The sequence below is a fragment of the Camellia sinensis genome, chromosome 13 (assembly GCF_055761805.1).
Source record: "Camellia sinensis isolate YWXY chromosome 13, ASM5576180v1, whole genome shotgun sequence".
Lineage (NCBI taxonomy): Eukaryota > Viridiplantae > Streptophyta > Magnoliopsida > Ericales > Theaceae > Camellia > Camellia sinensis.
In genome coordinates this window covers 1,134,913-1,157,245 of record NC_138973.1, presented here as the reverse complement: position 1 = coordinate 1,157,245, position 22,333 = coordinate 1,134,913, and the positions used below count along the sequence as shown (strand labels likewise).

The following is a 22,333-nucleotide window of genomic DNA, read 5'->3' as shown; positions in this document are numbered from 1 at the left end:
GTGTCCTAGAAAGTGATTAGGGCATCTCATGAGCATGTTAAGTGTGTGATTACGTTATGACTGAATATCTGCTAATGTGTTAAACTGGTAAACAAATGACTGTTTATGTTTAAAACTGTTATAACTGCTTATAGTGAAATGGACAATGCAAATGAACCTGAATCCTCGTCTACCGAGGCAAGAATGGAAAGAATGATAGAACTGATAACTGCTAGACTTGAGCAACAGAACCAACCGCCCCCACCTCCTCCTCCTCCGGTACAGCCGGAACCTAACGTTAATGTGAATGATGGGGATATTATTGCTCTGACCCAGAAGTTCAGCAAAATGAAACCGCCATCCTTTCAGGGAGGCCTGGACCCGTTAAAAGCTGAAGCTTGGGTTCTGGAAACAGAAAAATTATTCGAAGTGTTTTCGTGCTCAGAAGCGAACAAAGTATTGTTAGCTACCTTCACCCTGCAAGAAGAGGCTAGAAGGTGGTGGATGTTAATCCGTGATACAAATACCGTTATGACTTGGGCTCAGTTCAAGGAGTCCTTCTTTGAAAAGTATTTCCCTCAATGTGTTAGGGATAGAAAAGTGACTGAATTTGAACGGCTGAAGCAGGGCACAATGACTGTTGCGGAATACGAGACGAAATTCACCGAGCTTGCTAGATATGCACCGCATATGGTGGATACGGAATATAAGAAGGCCAGAAAATTTGAAGGCGGCCTTAATGTGGCAATACTTGACCGGATAAATGTTTTGAAATTACCGACTTTTGTGGGTGTCCTCGACCGGGCATTGATGGCCGAGTCGAACATTGCAGCAGTGAAACAATCTGAAACACCAACAACTGAATGGCATGGTAAAAGGCAGGGTTTCAAATTCAAGAAAGGTAAGCACAACCCAGCCAACAAGAAACAGAATACGGGGACAACAACTAGCCCCAGTCAAGGGAGTGGATTCATACCACCCTGTCCTGAGTGTGGCAAGAAGCACAAGGGGGTCTGCTACAGAATATCTGGAGCCTGTTACAGGTGTGGCAAGGTGGGCCACATGGTTAAAGACTGCCCCTCTGCTCCACAAGCCAGTAGTAAAGCTGCACCAAGCGCAGCAGCATCAACTGTAGCACCAAAGCCTAACCCCAGAGCTACCGGGAAAGAGCCCATGAGGCAGGGCCGAGTGTTCGCCCTAGTACCGGGAGACGTGCAAAATACTGAGACCGTTGTGTCAGGTATCCTCTCTATCTGTACACAAAATGCATATGTATTGATTGATTCGGGGTCTACACATTCTTATGTATCGCATGCTTTCTCACGGAAATTGAATAGGCCCTTAGAACCTATGAACTATCTGTTAGCCGTATCATCACCCGTAGGGGGATCCATGACATGTGCTTATATGTACCCCGCATGTGAAATCATTGTTGGGGATATGCATCTGTTTATTGATTTACTGCCATTGAACATTGATCATTTTGATGTAATATTGGGGATGGATTGGTTACAAAAATATCATGCCACTATTGACTGTGTAACGAAACAAGTAGTTTTCCGTCCACCTGGTTTACCTGAATTCGTGTTTAATGGGGTTGGAGTAGTACCTCCCCCGTATCTGATTTCATCTGTGAAAGCTGGTAAGCTGATTAGAAAGGGATGTAAAGGGTATCTGTGTTCTGTATTGACTGTGCCTATTGATGATAATACTAATGTGGACTGTATTCCTATAGTCAGAGAATTCCCAGACGTTTTTCCAGAAAATTTGCCAGGGGATTTGATTGACAGGGAGATCGAATTCACCGTGGATGTGATTCCCGGAACACAGCCAGTTTCGAAAGCTCCTTACAGAATGGCCCCAACTGAACTGAAAGAATTGAAAGTACAACTGTAGGAACTGCTGGATAAGAAGTTTATCAGACCTAGCACTTCGCCATGGGGTGCTCCTGTTTTGTTTGTCAAGAAGAAAGATGGCTCACTGAGACTGTGTATAGACTACCGTGAGCTGAACAAGGTAACTGTAAAGAATAAATACCCATTACCGCGTATTGATGATTTATTTGACCAGTTACAGGGTGCACAAGTGTTTTCTAAGATTGATCTCAGATCGGGGTATCATCAACTGAAGGTTAAACCGGAAGACATTGATAAAACTGCTTTTAGAACAAGGTATGGACACTACGAATTTTTGGTTATGCCTTTTGGAGTCACGAATGCACCTGCTGCTTTTATGGACCTCATGAACAGAATCTTTAAACCGTACCTTGATGACTTTATTGTTGTATTTATCGATGACATATTGATTTACTCCAAAAGCATAGAACAGCATGAACATCATCTGAGACTTGCCCTACAAACCTTAAGAGAACAGAAACTGTATGCTAAACTGTCTAAATGTGAATTTTGGCTTGACCATGTTATGTTTTTGGGGCATGTTGTTAGCAAAGATGGAATTTCTGTTGATCCGCAGAAAATTGAAGCTGTAGTGAACTGGCCTAGACCAACAAATGTGACTGAAGTCCGAAGCTTTTTGGGATTGGCTGGATATTACAGAAGATTTGTCAAAGATTTCTCCAAAATTGCTCTACCATTGACTCAGTTAACACAGAAGGGGACATCATTTGACTGGACTGACCAAAGAGAATCTGCGTTCCAGGAGTTGAAAACTCGACTTGTGACTGCACCAGTTTTGACCTTACCTACAGGTACGGATGGTTATACTGTATTTAGTGATGCTTCTCATAAGGGTTTGGGATGTGTTTTAATGCAGAATGGGAGAGTTATTGCTTATGCTTCCCGACAACTGAGACCACATGAAAAGAACTACCCGACCCATGATCTGGAACTTGCTGCAGTAGTATTTGCACTGAAAATCTGGCGTCACTATCTGTACGGGGTGACGTGTGAAGTATACACCGACCACAAGAGTTTAAAGTATTTCTTCACACAAAAAGAACTGAATATGAGACAGCGGAGATGGCTGGAACTGATTAAAGACTATGACCTACAGATATTGTACCATCCGGGAAAAGCCAATACCGTTGCCGATGCATTGAGCCGAAAATCGATTGGAAACTTAGCCTGTTTGCTTACAGGACAGAAAGAGTTACTTTGTGACCTTGAAAAATCTGAAATAGAAATTGTTTTGAGAGAACAAGGTGGAACCTTAGCTGCTATTTCTGCTCAACCGACGCTGATTGAGGAGATTAAAGAGAAACAGCAACTGGATGACTTCTTGAAGAAGATCATCGAAGAAAGAGAATCTAAACCGAGACCGGGATTCAAATTCGAGAACAATGTACTGAAATTTCATGAAAGACTGTGTGTACCAAATGATACTGAACTGAAAAGAAGAGTTCTGCAAGAGGGCCACAACTCAAGATTGTCTATCCATCCGGGGAACACGAAAATGTACCAAGATCTGAAACAGAATTTCTGGTGGCCGGGAATGAAGAAAGAAATTGCTGATTTTGTATCCAAATGTCTTCATTGCCAACAGGTCAAAGCTGAACATCAGCGACCTGCCGGATTATTGCAACCCTTACCCATACCAGAGTGGAAATGGGAGCATATCACCATGGATTTTATCGTTGGGTTACCTCGCTCCAGAAAAGGTATGGATTCAATTTGGGTTATTGTTGATAGACTGACTAAATCTTCTCACTTCTTACCTGTCAAGACGATTTATAATGCGGACAAATTGGCTGTTATCTATATTGATGAAATTGTTAGACTGCATGGAGTGCCTGTGTCTATTGTTTCTGACAGGGATTCGAAGTTTACATCGAGGTTTTGGCAAAGCCTACAAACTGCACTGGGTACTGAACTGAGACTGAGTAGTGCCTATCATCCTCAGACAGATGGCCAATTAGAAAGGACCATCCAAACTCTGGAGGATTTATTGAGAATGTGTGTCCTTGATTATCAGGGAAACTGGGAAAGTCACTTGCCCTTAGCTGAATTCGCCTACAACAACAGCTACCATTCGAGTATTGGTATGGCGCCTATTGAGGCATTGTATGGTAGAAAATGTAGATCTCCAATTTGCTGGGCAGAAGTTGGAGATGGGCCTTTGCTTGGGCCCGAGATTGTGTATGAAACAACTGAAAAAGTGAAACTGATACAGCAAAGACTGAAAACTGCACAGAGTAGACAGAAAAGTTATGCAGATTTCAGAAGACGGGACAGAGAGTATGAAGTGGGTGATCACGTTTTTGTGAAAGTGACACCAATGAAAGGCCAGACTCGTTTCGGAGTCAAAGGCAAGCTAGCACCGAGATACGTCGGACCATACGAGATTATTGAGAAAATCAATCCGGTGGCGTATCAAGTTGCGCTTCCTCCTGAAATGGAGCACATGCATAACGTCTTCCACATCTCTATGTTGAGAGATTATCTCCGGGATCCGTTCCATGTAATAGAGCCTACCCACGTAGTGTTGAGTGATGACTACACTTACGAGGAACGGCCTATACAGATTGTAAACCGACGGATCAAGAAACTGAGGAACAAAGAGATCCCGTTAGTGAAAGTTGACTGGCAGAACCATGGTGGCGTGTATGCCACTTGGGAAAGGGAAGATGACATGGCTAAACGATATCCCGAACTGTTTCCACTGAATCCTGTTTTCTTCCAGAATGAAGGTAAATCGAGTTTAGAGGACTAAACTCTTTATAAGGAGGGGAGACTGTAACAACCCTCATACTGTTTACTGATTAAGGACTGATTGATTACCGATAATCACCGATTACTGCTAAACGGAACTGATAACTGATTGATAATCGAACTGAATGAAATACTGAACTGACTGACTGAAATTGAAACTGAATTGACTGAGTATATGTTAGTTAATTGCATTCTATCTGTTTGATTGTCTGATTATCTGTTCATGTTTATATGTTTAAACTGCTAATTGAAGGCCTTATCGGCGGCCGAATTAGAAACCGATTGATGTTCCGTGACCCTCATAATTAATGTGATTTTATGGTATATTTATCTGAAAACTGATTAGGTATGATTAAATTAGATTAAAATAAGCCAATGAAAGAGTTTGCCATATTTACCATTTTGCCACTATCTCATATACACACACTTGAGCCTTATACTTGAATCAAAACACATTTGCTCAGCCATCTTCTTGCCTCAACCGACCTTAGAGAGAGAGAGACTTGAAGAGTTGGTTTTCATCTTAAATTGCTTGGAATTGTTTGAGAATTGAAGTGTGATTGCTACTTTGAGCTCCTAGACCTTGAATACAAGACTAAGGTAGGACATCCATCTTCTTGTTGCTGTTCTTGAGTTCATTCTTGCATGATTCATGTTAATTTGTAGAGCTAAGTCATGATTTGGTTCATTAATGATGGATTGAAGATCATTTCTTGCATGCATGTTGGTATTGTTGCATTTTGAGGTTGATTACATGGACATTAGTGCATGCATGCTCATATTGTTGTTATAGACCATGTTTCCAACTGGTTTGAAAAGAAATGAGCTCATTTGATCAAGCTTTGGAGCTTTAATTTGGTTTAAAACTCATACATGACATGTTTGAATGTTGTTCTTGAAAATGGGTTTGAATGTGGTTTTAATTGACTCACCTTTGGGGCTTGAATTCATAAATTGAGCTTTGAAACTTGTTATACATTGAATTTAATGATGTTTTCCAGAATTTGGGCCCAAGAGGTCGAGTTTGGAGTGGTTGAATGCTTGGTTTGAGCTTGGGAGGCAGATCTGGAAATTCCAGATTTGGCTTCCTTGCTCGAGCGAAGGATTCCCCGCTCGAGCGAGCACCTTTGTCCAGGGCTCCGCTCGAGCGACCATCGAGCGACCATCGCGCGTAAAATTTCAGCATCCAGTACTTTTACTGTTTTGCAGACCGCTCGAGCGAAGGATTACTCGCTCGAGCGAAGCCTTTGATTTTGGACTTACGCTCGAGCGTAGAAAGTCTCGCTCGAGCGAGGCTCCTATTTTCAGCAAACTTTGCGAAATATTTTCTAAGTGTATTTTTGCATCCTCATCCCATCCTAGGCATTCTTAGGCCTAGTTTAAGACATCTAGATGAGGATATCGTTGTAGAACACACCAAGGCAAATTAGGGATTAAGTTATGATATTTTCCCAACTGTGTAGCTTAGTGTGTGTTCAACCTGTGAACTGTGTAGGGTTGGCAACTGGGGAGATACGCTCTAGCATACTGTAGCCCAGAACTCTGTGAGTAACAATTGTGTAAAGATATGTTCAACTGATATCTTTTGAATACTGAACTGAACTGTTTACTGAACTGGTATTACTGAATGAATGTATGTCCTTTATTTCTGAACTGTACTGTGGCATCCTTAGTACCTACGGTTTACTGTTACTGTTACTGTTACAGAGATCTCTGTCGGTTCCCTCGTGGAACCACTACTGTTTACTGACTGATGGCCATCATTACTGTTCGGTCTTTTAAGACCTACTGTTACTGTTATACTAATGGATGTACCACATATGACTGTTTATTGTACTGAACAACTGAAATACTGATTGAATTGAACTGTTTTCATTACTGTAAGGACATTCATTCTAAACCCCTTTACGCTTTATGTTATTCACTGGGCTTTAGCTCACTGCTCATATATATATGTAGGTGTACAGGCACCAGATCGGAGCTAGGAGCGTCAGGGTTACTCCAGTTTTGTCAAGCCAGCCTTTGCGCCTCACTGCGAGGTTCCGAGTTGCCATGCTATGGCTTAGGGGTGTTTTGGTTGTTTCCCCCGCCTGTCTTCTGTACTGTCTAACTGTTCTGTATAGACTGACTGTTTACTGTACTGTTATACAGGGATTAGGTCCCGGTACTGTGTGACTGTAAATTTTGTATAGACCGTACTGTTTTGTACAGACGGAATGTTTTCTGTACTGTTATGTAGGGTTGAGTCCCTAGTTTGAATGGATGTGAATATTGTTCATACTGTTCTGTACCGTTTATGTATGAATGCATAGAAAATCTTTTGCATACAGACTGTCACAGCTCATTGGACATTGTTTAATTACTGTATTGGCTTCCGCCAGGCCCTGTACTCTGTTTTACTGTATTTCTGTTAAGCAGGCCTTCGGTAATCTCGGATTACTGGCCGGTTACGGTGCTAAACCCATAGGGCCGGGTTTGGATCGTGACAGAGTGGTATCAGAGCGATACTTAACCACGAGTTATACCGCACACACGTGTCCAAATGAGCTATAGGGTGTCCTAGAAAGTGATTAGGGCATCTCATGAGCATGTTAAGTGTGTGATTACGTTATGACTGAATATCTGCTAATGTGTTAAACTGGTAAACAAATGACTGCTTATGTTTAAAACTGTTATAACTGCTTATAGTGAAATGGACAATGCAAATGAACCTGAATCCTCGTCTACCGAGGCAAGAATGGAAAGAATGATAGAACTGATAACTGCTAGACTTGAGCAACAGAACCAACCGCCCCCACCTCCTCCTCCTCCGGTACAGCCGGAACCTAACGTTAATGTGAATGATGGGGATATTATTGCTCTGACCCAGAAGTTCAGCAAAATGAAACCGCCATCCTTTCAGGGAGGCCTGGACCCGTTAAAAGCTGAAGCTTGGGTTCTGGAAACAGAAAAATTATTCGAAGTATTTCCGTGCTCAGAAGCGAACAAAGTATTGTTAGCTACCTTCACCCTGCAAGAAGAGGCTAGAAGGTGGTGGATGTTAATCCGTGATACAAATACCGTTATGACTTGGGCTCAGTTCAAGGAGTCCTTCTTTGAAAAGTATTTCCCTCAATGTGTTAGGGATAGAAAAGTGACTGAATTTGAACGGCTGAAGCAGGGCACAATGACTGTTGCGGAATACGAGACGAAATTCACCGAGCTTGCTAGATATGCACCGCATATGGTGGATACGGAATATAAGAAGGCCAGAAAATTTGAAGGCGGCCTTAATGTGGCAATACTTGACCGGATAAATGTTTTGAAATTACCGACTTTTGTGGGTGTCCTCGACCGGGCATTGATGGCCGAGTCGAACATTGCAGCAGTGAAACAATCTGAAACACCAACAACTGAATGGCATGGTAAAAGGCAGGGTTTCAAATTCAAGAAAGGTAAGCACAACCCAGCCAACAAGAAACAGAATACGGGGACAACAACTAGCCCCAGTCAAGGGAGTGGATTCATACCACCCTGTCCTGAGTGTGGCAAGAAGCACAAGGGGGTCTGCTACAGAATATCTGGAGCCTGTTACAGGTGTGGCAAGGTGGGCCACATGGTTAAAGACTGCCCCTCTGCTCCACAAGCCAGTAGTAAAGCTGCACCAAGCGCAGCAGCATCAACTGTAGCACCAAAGCCTAACCCCAGAGCTACCGGGAAAGAGCCCATGAGGCAGGGCCGAGTGTTCGCCCTAGTACCGGGAGACGTGCAAAATACTGAGACCGTTGTGTCAGGTATCCTCTCTATCTGTACACAAAATGCATATGTATTGATTGATTCGGGGTCTACACATTCTTATGTATCGCATGCTTTCTCACGGAAATTGAATAGGCCCTTAGAACCTATGAACTATCTGTTAGCCGTATCATCACCCGTAGGGGGATCCATGACATGTGCTTATATGTACCCCGCATGTGAAATCATTGTTGGGGATATGCATCTGTTTATTGATTTACTGCCATTGAACATTGATCATTTTGATGTAATATTGGGGATGGATTGGTTACAAAAATATCATGCCACTATTGACTGTGTAACGAAACAAGTAGTTTTCCGTCCACCTGGTTTACCTGAATTCGTGTTTAATGGGGTTGGAGTAGTACCTCCCCCGTATCTGATTTCATCTGTGAAAGCTGGTAAGCTGATTAGAAAGGGATGTAAAGGGTATCTGTGTTCTGTATTGACTGTGCCTATTGATGATAATACTAATGTGGACTGTATTCCTATAGTCAGAGAATTCCCAGACGTTTTTCCAGAAAATTTGCCAGGGGATTTGATTGACAGGGAGATCGAATTCACCGTGGATGTGATTCCCGGAACACAGCCAGTTTCGAAAGCTCCTTACAGAATGGCCCCAACTGAACTGAAAGAATTGAAAGTACAACTGCAGGAACTGCTGGATAAGAAGTTTATCAGACCTAGCACTTCGCCATGGGGTGCTCCTGTTTTGTTTGTCAAGAAGAAAGATGGCTCACTGAGACTGTGTATAGACTACCGTGAGCTGAACAAGGTAACTGTAAAGAATAAATACCCATTACCGCGTATTGATGATTTATTTGACCAGTTACAGGGTGCACAAGTGTTTTCTAAGATTGATCTCAGATCGGGGTATCATCAACTGAAGGTTAAACCGGAAGACATTGATAAAACTGCTTTTAGAACAAGGTATGGACACTACGAATTTTTGGTTATGCCTTTTGGAGTCACGAATGCACCTGCTGCTTTTATGGACCTCATGAACAGAATCTTTAAACCGTACCTTGATGACTTTATTGTTGTATTTATCGATGACATATTGATTTACTCCAAAAGCATAGAACAGCATGAACATCATCTGAGACTTGCCCTACAAACCTTAAGAGAACAGAAACTGTATGCTAAACTGTCTAAATGTGAATTTTGGCTTGACCATGTTATGTTTTTGGGGCATGTTGTTAGCAAAGATGGAATTTCTGTTGATCCGCAGAAAATTGAAGCTGTAGTGAACTGGCCTAGACCAACAAATGTGACTGAAGTCCGAAGCTTTTTGGGATTGGCTGGATATTACAGAAGATTTGTCAAAGATTTCTCCAAAATTGCTCTACCATTGACTCAGTTAACACAGAAGGGGACATCATTTGACTGGACTGACCAAAGAGAATCTGCGTTCCAGGAGTTGAAAACTCGACTTGTGACTGCACCAGTTTTGACCTTACCTACAGGTACGGATGGTTATACTGTATTTAGTGATGCTTCTCATAAGGGTTTGGGATGTGTTTTAATGCAGAATGGGAGAGTTATTGCTTATGCTTCCCGACAACTGAGACCACATGAAAAGAACTACCCGACCCATGATCTGGAACTTGCTGCAGTAGTATTTGCACTGAAAATCTGGCGTCACTATCTGTACGGGGTGACGTGTGAAGTATACACCGACCACAAGAGTTTAAAGTATTTCTTCACACAAAAAGAACTGAATATGAGACAGCGGAGATGGCTGGAACTGATTAAAGACTATGACCTACAGATATTGTACCATCCGGGAAAAGCCAATACCGTTGCCGATGCATTGAGCCGAAAATCGATTGGAAACTTAGCCTGTTTGCTTACAGGACAGAAAGAGTTACTTTGTGACCTTGAAAAATCTGAAATAGAAATTGTTTTGAGAGAACAAGGTGGAACCTTAGCTGCTATTTCTGCTCAACCGACGCTGATTGAGGAGATTAAAGAGAAACAGCAACTGGATGACTTCTTGAAGAAGATCATCGAAGAAAGAGAATCTAAACCGAGACCGGGATTCAAATTCGAGAACAATGTACTGAAATTTCATGAAAGACTGTGTGTACCAAATGATACTGAACTGAAAAGAAGAGTTCTGCAAGAGGGCCACAACTCAAGATTGTCTATCCATCCGGGGAACACGAAAATGTACCAAGATCTGAAACAGAATTTCTGGTGGCCGGGAATGAAGAAAGAAATTGCTGATTTTGTATCCAAATGTCTTCATTGCCAACAGGTCAAAGCTGAACATCAGCGACCTGCCGGATTATTGCAACCCTTACCCATACCAGAGTGGAAATGGGAGCATATCACCATGGATTTTATCGTTGGGTTACCTCGCTCCAGAAAAGGTATGGATTCAATTTGGGTTATTGTTGATAGATTGACTAAATCTGCTCACTTCTTACCTGTCAAGACGATTTATAATGCGGACAAATTGGCTGTTATCTATATTGATGAAATTGTTAGACTGCATGGAGTGCCTGTGTCTATTGTTTCTGACAGGGATTCGAAGTTTACATCGAGGTTTTGGCAAAGCCTACAAACTGCACTGGGTACTGAACTGAGACTGAGTAGTGCCTATCATCCTCAGACAGATGGCCAATCAGAAAGGACCATCCAAACTCTGGAGGATTTATTGAGAATGTGTGTCCTTGATTATCAGGGAAACTGGGAAAGTCACTTGCCCTTAGCTGAATTCGCCTACAACAACAGCTACCATTCGAGTATTGGTATGGCGCCTATTGAGGCATTGTATGGCAGAAAATGTAGATCTCCAATTTGCTGGGCAGAAGTTGGAGATGGGCCTTTGCTTGGGCCCGAGATTGTGTATGAAACAACTGAAAAAGTGAAACTGATACAGCAAAGACTGAAAACTGCACAGAGTAGACAGAAAAGTTATGCAGATGTCAGAAGACGGGACAGAGAGTATGAAGTGGGTGATCACGTTTTTGTGAAAGTGACACCAATGAAAGGCCAGACTCGTTTCGGAGTCAAAGGCAAGCTAGCACCGAGATACGTCGGACCATACGAGATTATTGAGAAAATCAATCCGGTGGCGTATCAAGTTGCGCTTCCTCCTGAAATGGAGCACATGCATAACGTCTTCCACATCTCTATGTTGAGAGATTATCTCCGGGATCCGTTCCATGTAATAGAGCCTACCCACGTAGTGTTGAGTGATGACTACACTTACGAGGAACGGCCTATACAGATTGTAAACCGACGGATCAAGAAACTGAGGAACAAAGAGATCCCGTTAGTGAAAGTTGACTGGCAGAACCATGGTGGCGTGTATGCCACTTGGGAAAGGGAAGATGACATGGCTAAACGATATCCCGAACTGTTTCCACTGAATCCTGTTTTCTTCCAGAATGAAGGTAAATCGAGTTTAGAGGACTAAACTCTTTATAAGGAGGGGAGACTGTAACAACCCTCATACTGTTTACTGATTAAGGACTGATTGATTACCGATAATCACCGATTACTGCTAAACGGAACTGATAACTGATTGATAATCGAACTGAATGAAATACTGAACTGACTGACTGAAATTGAAACTGAATTGACTGAGTATATGTTAGTTAATTGCATTCTATCTGTTTGATTGTCTGATTATCTGTTCATGTTTATATGTTTAAACTGCTAATTGAAGGCCTTATCGGCGGCCGAATTAGAAACCGATTGATGTTCTGTGACCCTCATAATTAATGTGATTTTATGGTATATTTATCTGAAAACTGATTAGGTATGATTAAATTAGATTAAAATAAGCCAATGAAAGAGTTTGCCATATTTACCATTTTGCCACTATCTCATATACACACACTTGAGCCTTATACTTGAATCAAAACACATTTGCTCAGCCATCTTCTTGCCTCAACTGACCTTAGAGAGAGAGAGACTTGAGGAGTTGGTTTTCATCTTAAATTGCTTGGAATTGTTTGAGAATTGAAGTGTGATTGCTACTTTGAGCTCCTAGACCTTGAATACAAGACTAAGGTAGGACATCCATCTTCTTGTTGCTGTTCTTGAGTTCATTCTTGCATGATTCATGTTAATTTGTAGAGCTAAGTCATGATTTGGTTCATTAATGATGGATTGAAGATCATTTCTTGCATGCATGTTGGTATTGTTGCATTTTGAGGTTGATTACATGGACATTAGTGCATGCATGCTCATATTGTTGTTATAGACCATGTTTCCAACTGGTTTGAAAAGAAATGAGCTCATTTGATCAAGCTTTGGAGCTTTAATTTGGTTTAAAACTCATACATGACATGTTTGAATGTTGTTCTTGAAAATGGGTTTGAATGTGGTTTTAATTGACTCACCTTTGGGGCTTGAATTCATAAATTGAGCTTTGAAACTTGTTATACATTGAATTTAATGATGTTTTCCAGAATTTGGGCCCAAGAGGTCGAGTTTGGAGTGGTTGAATGCTTGGTTTGAGCTTGGGAGGCAGATCTGGAAATTCCAGATTTGGCTTCCTTGCTCGAGCGAAGGATTCCCCGCTCGAGCGAGCACCTTTGTCCAGGGCTCCGCTCGAGCGACCATCGAGCGACCATCGCGCGTAAAATTTCAGCATCCAGTACTTTTACTGTTTTGCAGACCGCTCGAGCGAAGGATTACTCGCTCGAGCGAAGCCTTTGATTTTGGACTTACGCTCGAGCGTAGAAAGTCTCGCTCGAGCGAGGCTCCTATTTTCAGCAAACTTTGCGAAATATTTTCTAAGTGTATTTTTGCATCCTCATCCCATCCTAGGCATTCTTAGGCCTAGTTTAAGACATCTAGATGAGGATATCGTTGTAGAACACACCAAGGCAAATTAGGGATTAAGTTATGATATTTTCCCAACTGTGTAGCTTAGTGTGTGTTCAACCTGTGAACTGTGTAGGGTTGGCAACTGGGGAGATACGCTCTAGCATACTGTAGCCCAGAACTCTGTGAGTAACAATTGTGTAAAGATATGTTCAACTGATATCTTTTGAATACTGAACTGAACTGTTTACTGAACTGGTATTACTGAATGAATGTATGTCCTTTATTTCTGAACTGTACTGTGGCATCCTTAGTACCTACGGTTTACTGTTACTGTTACTGTTACAGAGATCTCTGTCGGTTCCCTCGTGGAACCACTACTGTTTACTGACTGATGGCCATCATTACTGTTCGGTCTTTTAAGACCTACTGTTACTGTTATACTAATGGATGTACCACATATGACTGTTTATTGTACTGAACAACTGAAATACTGATTGAATTGAACTGTTTTCATTACTGTAAGGACATTCATTCTAAACCCCTTTACGCTTTATGTTATTCACTGGGCTTTAGCTCACTGCTCATATATATATGTAGGTGTACAGGCACCAGATCGGAGCTAGGAGCGTCAGGGTTACTCCAGTTTTGTCAAGCCAGCCTTTGCGCCTCACTGCGAGGTTCCGAGTTGCCATGCTATGGCTTAGGGGTGTTTTGGTTGTTTCCCCCGCCTGTCTTCTGTACTGTCTAACTGTTCTGTATAGACTGACTGTTTACTGTACTGTTATACAGGGATTAGGTCCCGGTACTGTGTGACTGTAAATTTTGTATAGACCGTACTGTTTTGTACAGACGGAATGTTTTCTGTACTGTTATGTAGGGTTGAGTCCCTAGTTTGAATGGATGTGAATATTGTTCATACTGTTCTGTACCGTTTATGTATGAATGCATGGAAAATCTTTTGCATACAGACTGTCACAGCTCATTGGACATTGTTTAATTATTGTATTGGCTTCCGCCAGGCCCTGTACTCTGTTTTACTGTATTTCTGTTAAGCAGGCCTTCGGTAATCTCGGATTACTGGCCGGTTACGGTGCTAAACCCATAGGGCCGGGTTTGGGTCGTGACATTACCAGAGTGAATCGAACCAACAATAGCAAAGGTCATCCGATTATAAGTTCTAATCGATCTTTTTAATAAAAAATTACAACACAAAAGTTGTCCAAAATCACGAATACATGCTTCTGCTCAAATTTCATAATTTATCAAGATCGTTTACTATTTTTTTATCATGTACATAACAATACCATACACACTATACTAATAAATTCATAATTAAATTCTTTGTTCCTTAACTCCACCACTTCGGCCTTCCCCTTCCGGCCTACACATATATCCCATGTGCCTCCCGTATACCTAACACCGCTCCGAAGCCAAACTTGCACGGGGATATCGTCCCGATTTTGACTCACACTCCCTGGATGGTTAGCATATACGTACGCACGCAAATCAAAGCACTCGTCTACTCATGAGAACGAGGCAACAACATATATATACACAACATCTCACACATGAGAATAAACATAACAATGCCGAGCCTAAGGCATTCAAATAAATCTCATAATCCTCACTTTTTTTTTATACACTCTTTCTCCCCATCACTCAAATAAAACAACAATCCATAGAGTCATGGTGGAGTATAAGGAATTTATCTATAGGTTCATAATTAATTTTAATTTCATATGACCATGAGTATAATTACAACCATAAAATAAATCCATATAAAAATCATAAACATGGCATACACAACTAATCCAAATAAGTAAAATCAATCCTTCCTTTACATGCAAATACAAAATCAATCCAACATCAAATAAAAATAAATAAATAAAAATGACGAATCAATCCATCCTCTAACCAATATCTATGGATTCTAAGTTTATTTTAATTTTATATAATCATGAGTGTGATTACAATCATAAAATCAATCCATATAAAAACCCTAAACCTTGCATATACAACTAATCAAAACAATTAAAATCAATCAATCATCTAAAAACCCTAAACCTTACATAAACAACTAATCAAAATAATTAACATCAATCAATCATCTATAAACCCTAAACCTTACATACACAACTAAACAAAATAATTAAAATTAATCAATCATCTAAAAACCCTAAACTTTACCTACACAACTAATCAAAGTAATTAAAATCAATCAATTATCTAAGAACCCTAAACTTTACATACACCACTAGTCAAAATAATTAAAATCAATCTATCATCTTTGTGTGAATACAAAATCAAACTAATATCAAATAAATAAATAAAAACAAAGAATTAAATATAAATCGAGGGAAGTGGATTTTGTACTCACAATTATTTTTGAAGATCAAAGAGTCACTCAAAGAATTAATAAAGTCCCCCCAAATAAAACCCTAAACCTAATCTTTCTCTTCCTTTCTCCCCTCTTCACGCCACACACATAATGTTTTGGTCTCTCTCTCTCTCTCTCGCGGTGCCGCACACAGCACAACCCTTCTCTATTTTTTTTCTTTGTTTTCTTCTAATTCCCTTATAACCTAATTGACTACATATTATATATATATATATATATATAAACCTAAATCTCATACATAACAACCTAATAAACTATTATATAATATTATACAACAAATTATAATATATAAATATAAATATACGATAATATATATATATATATATATAACAAATATAAATACATCTCTTTTTTATGTATAAATGAATATATAAATATAAAGATTCTGATTAATTATATATAATTAAATACCACATTAAACTAATTAAATATCACATTAAATTAACTAAACAACACATTAAATTCTCATGTAACGATACAATTAATAAAGCCAAAAATAAAATAAGATAATAATAACCATAATAATAAAACAAAATAATGACTTAAGAAAATTAGGGTCGCTACACCCTCCCTCCTCCCCGCGGGGGTCCTCCCCAAAAAACTATATAAGTATGCACACAAATTATTAAATAAAAGCACACATCCTCTTACAAGGAGAAAAAGGGGTATCATCCTATGTTATACCGGACTCGGCATTTTGGGGCAAAGTACCCGTGTCAACACGACACGGGTGCGGGTGTGGGATCTGTGTCGGATTCTCCTCTTCTTTCTCAGACACGGCTCTTTACAAACGGCGGCAAAAGAAAGGAAAGAGGAGAGAGCAAGAAAGAAACTGGTCGCCGTTCGAAAGGGCGAAGACATTGGTCGCCGACTTTGATCCCTCTAGTAGCTGGCTTCAACAACTTCGACTTTCGCTCGATCTCCTTCTCTGTCTTCTCTCTCGTCTCTCGATCCCTCTCTTCCTCTCCTCTCGTCTCTCGATCTCCCTCTACTCTCTCTCTCTCTCTCTTCTTCTTTTTGTGTCTTCTCTTCTCTCTATTCTCTTTTCTCATCTTTGACTTCTCACTTCTTCTTTTTGTGTCATCTCTCTGTTCTCTTTTCTTATCCTTTTGATTACATTTATATTATATAATATATTCACTCATAAAAAAATTGAATAATATAATATATCATAAATAATATGATTATTATATCTAAAATTTATTTTATCATATATAATATAATTTATTTTATATCTAAAATAATTTATATAATTTTTATTTATTATTTATATTTTATTTGTTATTTGTTATTTTTTTATCAAAATCTGTTATTCCTTAGTTTTTTTTTAATTCATCTTCATATAATAAATATCTTTTAAAAAAAAAAAAACTATTTAACGTATATCCGTATCCAAATTTGGATCCGTATCCACTTATCCTCAATTTTAATTTTGAAATGTCTGACCCCTAGATACGCACCCGCACCCGCACCCGATACTCGTACCCGAGTCCGTGTAACATAGGTATCATCACATCCTAATGAGTGAACAATAGCATTAGAAATTGTTGTAAATGTGTTACATGGACTATTCTATTTTCCCTAGAGTACATATGTCCACCGGATATGACATAGGCAAAGGTGTAGGATATGTGCCTGACACTTGTACTCAATTTAGACACTCGGATCCTTCAGTTAGTTGCAATATATAAAAAAGAAAAAAACTCATATTTGCTAGTAAAGCAACATTTTTAGCCTCTCACATGAATTAGATCCAGAAATTTCATATTTTTTCTTAATCCTATTTAATTTCTAATATATTTCTACATAATTTACAACATCTCATCCGAGAATATTATATAATATACAATATATATGTGTATATGAAGCGTCCCCGTACCCATACCTAATTTTGGATACATATCCCAAGATCCAAAGATTTAAATTTACAAAAGTATGACGCTGGGATATATAACCGCGCCCAATACTCGTACCTAAATACATGTAACATAGGTTGTAACTTATATTTATCACAATTCATGCAATTTTTTGGCCCTCAAAGAAAAAGCCTCATGGGAACTATACACCAAGGCAGCATCCGGGGCCTCTCAATCTTTGTATTTGTCCCGTCACATTTGCATGGTATAAAACGACAAAAAAAATATCGAAGGAACGAGATATTTGTTACACTTGAATCAATGCATGTGTTTCTTGTGCTAAGACACTTACACCACGTATTTGAATGCAAAAGAAACGTACAACAAAAATCTTCGGGTGAATTCCCTAAAGTGCGGAACCAGGTTCTGAGAATATTAGGAATGTTCGCGCATGAACCATGATGGAAGTCCATTAACTACATCAAAAGATCCATTAACTACATCAACAGATCAGGTCTTCTCTACTTGTGGTAAATCAAGTCGAGCACACATCAGCTGACAGTGCATTATTATTAACTGATGAAGTTTTCAATCAAAGCACATTTTCGTAGTTTCCAAGATTCTTACTTGTCAAAGTCATAAAACAATTGTATTATCAGTTATTCCTTGTATGGAAATTAAAGATTTGCTTAAAATAAATTTAAAAAATAAAAAAAAAGCAAGGAACTTACATAGCAGAAGGCACAGATCCTGCAGGAACTCTCTTAATGATTGAAAATTCTCGTCATGGAACTCTGAATTCAATCCAAATAAAGTAAATAAATTAGAACCCAGCAGCAGCCAAATTGAAGTAAAATTGAGATAACAAGCGTGTTGTAGATAAACAAGTAAACAAAATCCACAACTAGGATACAGATTGAGATATAAAGAGTGCAATAGACCATGGCCGGTGAGGGCATCGGAGAAGACGAGATCAAAGTCTTGGCAAATGTTGAGGTGCTTGTGGAGGACGATCTTAGACCTGAGGTCGCCAACGGATATCGAAGAACGACCTTCGATGTCAACCGAGTCGAAGTTCACGGACCTTCTAAATTTGAATCGGATAGACATGCCTATGCCAAATTGGTGACCACCACTCAAAGTATGTGCGTATATATATATAGATAGAAGGGAAGACAAGTTACTAATTGTAATTGCAGAGCAGAGAGTACTAAAGAAATGCTCCGAAACCTATTTTAGGCGGGATTTTAGGAGGATTTAGAAAGGAAAAAAAGAATATTTAAGCAGGATTTTAGGAGGGATTTAGAAAGAAAAAAAAAATATTTAAATGAAATGCGAATAAAATATATTTATATTTTATTTAATTTTTTATATATATATATATTTTTTAAATTTTTCTTTAAATTTCCCAACTAAACAAGGTATAAATGAATTGCTGTTGAATCGAAGCGGTTATAATTTATAAAGGAGCGAAAGAGTAAAGTCACGACAGCGTGCATGTGCTGTCGTTTTCGTAGGGCCAAATTATCCTCTGCCCCTCTCAACTATTATGGCTTTTCAGTTTACCTTCTCAAATTAGAAATTGATGTAAAAAAATTGATAATAAAGGACTAAAGTGTGTTTTATCCTTTTCGTTATTGCCTTTTTATTAGGAGTATTCCATTTGAGTGGTGTTATTAGTTTTTTATGAATTATTTTAAATTCTTAATTCTTTTAAATCTTTACTTATAAATTTTAAAAATTTTTAAAAAAAAATTCTCTCAAATAATATCAAAATTATCTTTATAAAAATATTACACATATTGAATGCACAACCCCTACATCCCTACATCTCAAAAAAATCTCACTTTTAAAAAAACTCTAACAAAGTCCACGAAGAAGAAGAAGAAGAAGAAGAATAGACAATGTGATTACTGTCTCTATTGTCTCATCAACCATTATGCTCTCTCTCTCTCTCTCTCTATGTATATACATATATATACACATAATTTCTTAGTTTTCTCATAATAATTTCTTCTCTTGCAGAAAAAAAATTATAATAATTGGTTTAGTTTTCTCAGTAAAACAGGTCCAAACCTATGAATAATGTTCAGTTACATGTTTCCGAACAAATAATAAATGTTCGGTTACCGATTCCCGAACAAATAAACAATGTCCAGGTCTATGTTCCATAATTTTGATCATATGTTCGGAAGTTCAGTCCCGAAAAAATGACAAACATATTTTATTATTTTTGCCATTTTTTTCAAGAAACTTACCTTTACAAGGTCAATCTCCTCTGAGCTAAAAACAACATCAAAGCTATGAACCTCCTATAAGCTTTTATTATTGTACTCCTCTCGTCTTATGGAGTTGTAGTTGCCAGAAAAATTTTTACTCATTGTCATTGCCAGAGAAGTGTAGGTAATCAAATGGTTGCCACCGTTACTGTCAGAATATTTCCGCCAAAGTGTTTTCAAGATTTTGAGGGCGTAGGTAGGTTTTGAACGTGGGATTTAGGGAAGATGGATGGGTGGTGATGGAGGTGGGTGCTCTCATAAATCCTAATTCATGATGTAGTAGATGTGTAAGTTTAATTGTGAGATAAAATGTCACAAAATTAATGATATCCTTTGTAATAATTTTATTTGAGGTTATTATTGTAATAAAAAAAAAAGCTAAAAATTAGATAGTTCAAAATAATTTATGGGGTGCTAATAGCAGGCCTCATCCCATTTATCTTCTTTTTTTTTAAATACCATTCTATCCTTAAATTAGATTACCAAAATAGACATCACTTAAAACCCTAACCTCTAACCCTATTATTACCTCTCAACTCCGGCCACCACTTCCCCTTGCCACCCGCAGCATCAAAACCCCCTCCCAACCACTTGCTTACCCAAATTTGCTTGCATACACCTCTTGCTCCTTCGCTATTGCCGTCACCACGTCTTCTTCATGTTCACCGCCACCTCTGCTGCTACAAAGTCCCCCTCATTTTCTTTTATCTTTCTTTTTTTTTTCATTTTTTTTTAAGTTTTCCATGATATCAGTAAAGGTGTGATTGTTGCCGATATCATTTAGCATAAGCCCATGTATATAGTTGATTCAAATCTTATTTAGTTCTGAATTTCTTACTGGTTAACAACAATTATGATGGTATGAGAATATTATCTTTTAAGTTTATTGACATGGATTGGCACCTCTATTTCATAATCACCCTATGTTTTGCAACATGTTACTCCTAGTTTTACAAAAACATATTTTAATTGTAATTCTCAATTCTATAATGATATGGTCGAATCCTTATGTCAAAATGGTGCTTTTGAAGCATTTCAATTGGATTTGGAGGAGGAATAAGAGGGGTTCGCAGTAGCGACGATGAGGGTTTGACTAGAGGGATGACGGAGGTTGGGAAAGGCTAACCAGAGTAGAGGGGTGAGTGAGGAAGTTCACGACGGTGATGGGAAGGTTGGTTGAAGGATGCCGGAAGTGGGAAGAAATTGTCGGAGCTTGAGGGTGTGGACGGATAATATTGGGATTATTTGGAGTGTTCAAAGTGAAAACAAAAAATAAATAAATTTGCCAACTCTAGAGCTCTTTATATAGTAACACCAACGCAAAGACAGGTATTCGACTGAAATGGTGTGTGAGGACGACAAATGAGTTTATTAAGTCTCTAGATACAAAATTAACTAGAAAAACTATATAAAATAGGATAAATTACACCTAAAAATATAATAAATTCTACAGTTTTGGTTAATACATTGAATCCCCGTTTTAATTTACATAATATTTAGTTCTATTTTCATTAATAATTTGATAGTTTTATGGATGAAAAAAATAATAATATTATCATCTTTTTTATATGACAATATATATTTTACTTTGTTTGTTTGTTTTTACATTATTTGCATTAGTTTCGATTTATTTAGCCTTACCAAAAAAAAAAAGTTAGTGTATTTATATTAAAATTGTTAGACTTATTGTATTTTCTCTAAATTTTAAATGGGAAATTTTTTTTTAGGGTCCCTGATATTAAGATTTTATAGCATAAAGGATATCTAATATTTTCATAATGTCTAAGGTCCCTCAATATCAATCTAGAAAAAATTCAATTCAAAGAATTTCTCTGGACTTCCTAGAAAAATTCTCTCCAAAGAAATTCTCTCCAGAAATTTCTCTAGACTTCCCACTCTTCAGAGAAATTCTAGACTTCTCAAAGAATTTCTCTTTAGAGAAATTTGGGAATTGGATAGAGCTTAGATTGAAAAAGATGAAGTGAATTTCTGTGAAACCACTCTTTCAAAGCCCACTACCACCACCCTCATCTTCATCTTTCTCCTCTGGCTTTCCAGAGAAATTCTCTGGATTTTAGAGAAAATTATGAAATTGAGGTCGATTAGAAGCGAACCCCATACAAAAATTAATTACTTGCCCCTAATTATCAAAATTAGATAGAGCTCAGATTGAAAAAGATGAAGTGAATTTCTCTGGAACCTACTCCTTCAAAACCCATCACCACCACCACCACCACCACCACCCTCCACTTCATCTCTCTTCTGGCTTTCCAGAGAAATTATCTAAAAATTTAGAAAAATTCTCTAGATTTCAGAGATCGATGTTGTAGCATAAAGGACACCCAAATCAGCAACAACAACACTCAATTTATGAATCCAAAAGATGAATATGAATATACATACATACATATATATCATCATCACCATGAACTTGATAATGATGATATATATACGAATCACTCAAATCAACAACACACAAATTATGCATATATATATATATATATGAAATATGAAGTTCAAATAATTAATAAAAGAAGAGAGGACGGATATCAGAGCCATCCGTAGAAGGATGGTTAAGATAGGAGAGAGTAC

At 38.5% G+C, this 22,333-nt stretch overlaps 1 long non-coding RNA gene across 2 annotated transcripts in view; it reads right to left on the bottom strand.

Moving 5' to 3' along the window:
• Positions 1–18,609, bottom strand: part of LOC145805877 (uncharacterized) — a 29,679-nt gene extending 11,070 nt beyond the window's left edge. For both annotated transcript variants that reach the window (XR_014348064.1, XR_014348063.1), the window contains exons 1-2: positions 18,404–18,609; positions 18,194–18,256 (exon numbers count right to left, since the gene is read on the bottom strand). This is a non-coding gene — a long non-coding RNA (uncharacterized LOC145805877). The remainder of the gene's footprint in view (positions 1–18,193; positions 18,257–18,403) is intronic.
• Positions 18,610–22,333: the final 3,724 nt, after the last annotated feature.